The sequence below is a fragment of the Strongylocentrotus purpuratus genome, unplaced genomic scaffold, assembly GCF_000002235.5.
Source record: "Strongylocentrotus purpuratus isolate Spur 01 unplaced genomic scaffold, Spur_5.0 spur5_scaffold_8, whole genome shotgun sequence".
Lineage (NCBI taxonomy): Eukaryota > Metazoa > Echinodermata > Echinoidea > Camarodonta > Strongylocentrotidae > Strongylocentrotus > Strongylocentrotus purpuratus.
This window is the reverse complement of record NW_022145614.1, coordinates 31,419,587-31,426,261: the sequence shown is the minus strand read 5'-3', so window position 1 is coordinate 31,426,261 and position 6,675 is coordinate 31,419,587.

Below are 6,675 nucleotides of genomic sequence, written 5' to 3'. Positions count from 1 at the left end.
AGGCAATCTTTTGTTCCCAACGCCTTTCACCACTTCAATGCACAAGCCCGGAGATCTGGAACTCAAACGTAAATACTGGTCTCAACTTATCATTTTTTCTGAATTTAATTTTTGTTAGGGCTCATAATACTAAACTTACCTACATTTTCAAATAAACAGTAACATTAATGTTCGAATTTTCACCTGGAATGCCATGTTTATGTTTATACTGCAATCAATGTATCTTTTTTGTCCCGTTTCCAATGCAACAATCATTTTCGAATGTAACTACGTTTGTAACGATGTACATTCGATATTATTGTATTATGTATTCTTCTTGTATTATGTATATATGTACAAAGACTTGTAAAACCAGTGAAAAAAAGAATTTCCCGAAAGGGACAATAAATTTCAATTCAATTCAATTCAATTTAATCCTTTGATTGGAAGTGGTAAATAAAGTTCAAGTTCTAGATCAAGATCGAAACTTAGCTCACGATTCGATTATTACCGGGATGGATGAATTTAGCGATACCGAACAATCTTACAAATTTCGAAGGCCAATGTGGCAGTGTGGAGCCCGTAGAGATGAACAAAAGGCACTAACAGCATCCCGATGACCTGTCCAATATTCCCATCGAAAAACATTACTAGAACCGCGGCCACGCCAGTTCCGACCCTGCCTCATGAATAGGACTGTCCCAAAGCCAGTATCGCTAAATTCATACATCCTTAATACAAAATATGTTAATTGGAATTGTGTTGAATTTCATGTATTTCATTGTTATTATTGGATCGGAATTTAAGCACACGCATCAGTGCATAATGTAGAAATTACATACTTCATGTGGCAATTAAAAGCATATGTTACTGAGCACCTACCATTCAGTGAGATACGAAAATACATCTAACACTTCCATTTTATAAGCAAACTATTTCTATTAACAAAACGGGATTTCACCCGAATTAGTTATTTAAACTGAAGGCGGCAGAAAAACAAAAGTACACAATAAAAAACACGTTTTCATATCGAAGATGAGACTTAGAATTAATGGCAAAATATGCCTTGAAACTGTGATTAAGTTTGCGAGCTCCTCTTACTTTGCATTGTGCATACAAATTCAATTAACTTCCCCTTTTCCCCGGCCAGGAGAAATATTTTTGGTGAGACTCAAAATATGTCAGAGCATTATGTTCGTACATGTCCCCCTCTGTGAAATCACTCTAACCCTTCATCAACAATATATAAAGAGTGCCATTCTGTTTCACGGTGTTATTAAGTACAATTAATCACTGAGTTACAAATGTCTGACAAAGTGTTCAGTGCCGACTTAACATTTCATGATTTGTTTAATTATCAGCTTGTTCTTTTTTAAAGATTTAAAGACTTTTATAGTTTGTTTCTGGTTGTACATGATGGCAATGTTATGAGTGTACTCTTAAAGTCAGGCAACGTCACAAACCGATGGCCATTAAAAGAAAATTAATATAAAATAGTAAAATAGGTGTATTGTGTTATTTGCAGAATATGCACGTCATTTGAGTTGCCCCTTTCTTGAAGAAGTATAAATTAAAAGAGCTGAACTATTATTACATCACATCTACTAGTTAGAATGAATAGAAAATAATTATAATTTCTCTTCGAGTCGGAACGGGATTTTCAATCGGTTTATATTTCTTGTATTATGCTTATATGGCACAAATCGATGTTCTATAATATAGAATGTCTTTGTAGAAGAATGTCTTTGTAGCTTTCACGTCTCATTTTGAAAGAAAATGAGACGTGAAAGCTACAAAGACATTCTTTGACCCATCATACAAATATTTTCTTAGTGGTAATATAAATATTTGACTTTCCGAGCCTCGGTCTGCGGGTAAATCATTATAATTAGAGTCAATGACGTCATTGCATACTCCGACTTACAAAAGGGAATTCCCTAAATTGTTCTCATCATAATTCATGGGTTTTTCCATCATCTCTTAATTCATTCAGAGATGATAGGAAACCCCAAAGCATTATCGTATACATCCCCTCTCACAATATTAACCTACAAAGGCTCGCATTGATATGATGCATTTGTCATCATAATTATTAATGTTTTGTTTTTTGTTTTGTTTAAGAACATTAAAAATCATAAAAGTCAGTTCTAAACGTCTCAGTTTCTAAACGTTTTGTTCCCACTACAAAGAAATCAATGTATTTTATATTATATTCTGAATCATGTGAGTTAGATAAATCAGTCGATTTCAGCTGATAACGGACGTTGAGTTTTATTAGAAGAACTACATATAAATTAGGAAAATCACTTCAAGGGGAAGTCTACCCTGATATTATTTTGGTTTTGATAAAAACAGGACAATGAAAAAAACGCTTAGGTAACAGTTTGAGCAAAATCCGATTAAATTTAAGAAAGTTGTGACTTTGAAGGTGCGATCGATCAGACTGGAAACTCTGTGCCGTATTTTGCAAAGTCCCCTCCCATTTGCCCTGTTTTCAAAAAAATTTAAACATTTGTATTTTCCCTTAAGAATAGTTTTAATCAAACCTATACCTTTACAGTGTTGTCATTTTTGTTTGATTGATAAACCGTCAAAATTTCATAACTTTTTTTTATATACGTTTCACCGTTTTTTGCTCAAACTTACACTAATTTGTTTCTCTAATTTTTCTGCTTTTATCAAAACCAACTTGATATCAGGGTGGACTTCCCCTTTAAAATTCGTAATGATATTTTAAAGTCAATACTCATCATCCCCATATGCATTTTGTTTACACGTGAGGCATGTAAATATTGGCTTTAATATATAGTTGCAAATTTGTATAAAAAGATTCGGAACAGTTTTCTGTTATTACTATAAGACCGACGGTAAAACTTGGACGTATCGACCTATGAATAAGTAGGCATAATTTGAAAACATAATCTTTACACCTTAGTAGCCGTAATACAAGTAGTCATTGTTTCATTATAAAAATGTAGTCGAATTGTTCACTTTGGTGAGCAGGTCGATCGATACGAGATACAGCTATCGATTGAAACCCCTATATTATCTCGAATTATATGGCTGTGATATGTTTTTTTAATCGTGTTTAGTATACTGATCCTAATTGATTAGGCAATAGACGTTTGTAAAGGAAATCAAGCTGGACAATGTAGGTGTCATTGTTTTCCTGTTTGTTTTTTGTTATTTAATGTCTTCTTTTTTTTATGAAAAGAATACATGCAGACCGTCATACATGTCAGGGTGATTATTCATTGCAAATGCAACATTTTTTTATTTTTTATATTTTTTTTTTATACATTTAGTATTTATAGGCGTATTTTAAATCATATTACATGTATATTTTAACGAAATCGTAGAACATAATTAATTGGATTAATTGCTTAATCAAGTCTCTCTTACCTCGGAGGATCTTGTACACAATTCAAACAAGGACCACAGTAGAAATATAATGTACATTGACATCATTCTCTTTCGAAAATTGTCATTGTTGATAATGTAATGAATATAAAAACAACATATCATGAATACTTGTCGGACGGCTGCTTTCAGCATCTGCAGGATTAACACACTTCGAAAATATTTGGACAGACAGTCTACAGAACGATTGATTCATGTTTTTGTGACTTCTCATTTAGATTAATTTAACGGATTGGACTTGGATTACCGATTTCCACCATTTCTCCACTTCAACGTATTCAGATTAACATGGCAGCCCGTCTAATAACCAAAACCAGAAAATATGAACACATAACTCATATTCTTAGATCTCTTCATTGGCTACCTATTTTGAACTCGCATCAGTTTAAGATTCTTTTAATAGTGTTCAAAATTAAACATGGGTGTGCTTTATCATATCTAAACGACCTTCTGAAACATATTGTTCCATCACGCTCATTAGGGTGAACTAGTCATGCTAATTTCCAATACGCCCCTGGTCCCCGAACCAATATCCGTTATGGTCGTCGTGCTTTTACTGTTGCAGCCCCTAAATAATGGAATAGTAATGTTTACCAATTAGTATCCGTCAATCCCGATCCGTAGAGTTTGAAGTATTTCTTGTTTAATAGTAATGTATAGGGCAGTTTTGTTTAAAGTATGTTGCTGATTTAATATCCGACTGTAATTGTTATTATTAGAAATATGTATTATTATCATTGCTGTATGTGTACGTTTGATACGTTGTACATTGTTTTGTTACTGAGCGCTTAGAACATTGTATTGAGCGCTTTATAATTAATGATATTTCTTATTATTGTTATTATCAAATTATAAATATTTGTCTATGATAGGTGTTCTTGGCATTGAGTTATGATGATTGTGCATCGTGATTAAGCCGTCAGTTCTTGTTCGCACATTTATTGTTATATATGTTTATATTTTACATCCATTTGTTATCATTTGTTCGAATGAACTTTTACTCTGAGCTTTTGGGTATCTTTCAAAGACAATTACATTTTCTATTACGTCAACAAATGTTTATTGTTCATTGCATATTATGATTATTATACAGCTGTATATTTTATTGATTAAAGTGGATTGTAACGAATATTCAATATAATTTTGTTAAACAAGTAAGCACAATCATTAATATCAATTTTTTGGGGGCGGGGTACAATTTACAAAGTATTGATATTTTCATGAAAAACTAAGAAATGTAGGGCAGTCTTAAAGGTACTATGTCCCATTTGCAGGCCAAAAAAATGAAAAAGTTAAATTCCAACTGCATTTGAAAGATAATACTAATTTAGAACTTCCCTAAAAAGTTGGGGCTTGAAAATGTCTTCAAGTGGGAAAATAACGACTATTAGTTGTCAAATCGACTTTAGGGCTATAGAGCCCAAAAGTAATAGTCTTGATTTTCAGACAATTGTACCGAAGGGTCATACGTTTTATGCTGCGCAAAGATTCAATCAGTTTAATCTTGGCCATCACAAGAAGTGGGTTATTGATGTAGACAAATGCTCATGTACCCTTTACAACTCTTTTCATGTATGTTATTACCAAAGAAGAAAAAAGCCAGTCAGTCACTCAATAGTGTCTGACAGTGAAGTCTAGCAAGTAAACGGGTTTCCTTGCATAATTTGATTATGAGGACACTGCTAACGTTTAAATTTCACAGATAGGACATACATGACATATTCATAATTCCCGCAAAGTTCTACAGAATTTGAGGTTGGCTGCAAAAGGGACATAGTACATTTAATGGGTGTAGCTATATTCAAAGTCCATTTTTTGGATATTTGATATTCACCGATCAATGTAAAATGTAATTACTCGAGACAGAACGGAGAATCTTGATACATTAAAACTGATAACATTATATTTCAACTGTTAAAGCAATGACAGGGGCGGATCTAGCTTTTTGCTAAGGGGGGGAGTTTGACCAAAATAATGACGATGCAGAGCATCGTCCACGAGCCGCGAAGCGGCGAGCCGATTTTTTTGGGGTGCTTATTTGAACCCCGTAAGTGATGTTTTCCTGGCATCTATTAACACAATGGAGACCATAAAAGCAGTGCATGATAACGTCTTTTAAAATCAAGTAACAGTTAAATACACAGTTATATCCAGAGTTATCATGTGTTTTTTTTTTGTTTTTTTTTGAGCCGCCCAAAGGGGGGGGGGGGGGGGGGGTTTAAACCCCCCCCCCCCCCCCCCCCCCCCCCCCCCCGTAGATCCGCGCCTGAATGACAAATATCTGTTTTAATCAATCAATGCTTAACCGATTTTATTCATTAAAAAAAAAATTCGCGCATGAAGAAAAAAAAGACTTTCAATAAAATCAACCATATGACAATGTTAATACCCATATTTATCGCACTTGAAATGTTCAACCATGGAAATCTAAACACTGTATATAAATAGTATATCCAAAGATGTTAGCTTCAGATCAAAATGTCGTGATTAGTCTGACTTTGAAAACTTATTTCTTGTCTAATGATACCCCATTCATAAATGTGTTTTTTTTTTGCCATGGATGACCGAGCGTGAAAAGTGCCGTCAAAATCTCCTGGGCTAATGCAACAAATGTGGGTCAGGCCATATACAATGTTTTATTTTCGTAAGTGTTATTTATTGCGAATATATTTTTTGAAAAAAAATTATCCTGGGCAAAATATATGGAAAATGAATTTGGCATATATACGTCAAGGAAATACAATTAAAACAGTTTGATTTAAAACTTCTCTTTTAAGTTATAAAGCATGTGAAGAATATCTATATCGTTTCAAAAAATCTGATCATGATTATTGTTTGAAGTGCAAATACACAACAAAATATTGTCATACATGTTATGATTGTGAGTACTCCAAAATATATTGGAACAAGGTCTTATTTTTCTCAGAAAAACAGAATTATTGTTTGATAATGAAAAAAATGATTAAGCCAGATATATTTGTATGCAAGCAATGTGATTATATAAATTCAAAATATATAGTTTTTAAATATCTATTAATTAATTTAGCTTCTTATGTTTTATATACGCAAAAAAGGAAATGTTATTTTACAGACATATTCAACATTTATTTAAAGGAAGTATTGTGCAGGGCAAGTGTTGAAAAGTATCACCTACTGAAAAAATGTTGATTATGCTTTTTTTTAAAGTATGATTAATTTTGTGATACAAGTAAAATTCATGTGTTTTTCTCTGTTATGAATATAATTATGTGTTTCTTATGTATGTATTATTCAGTT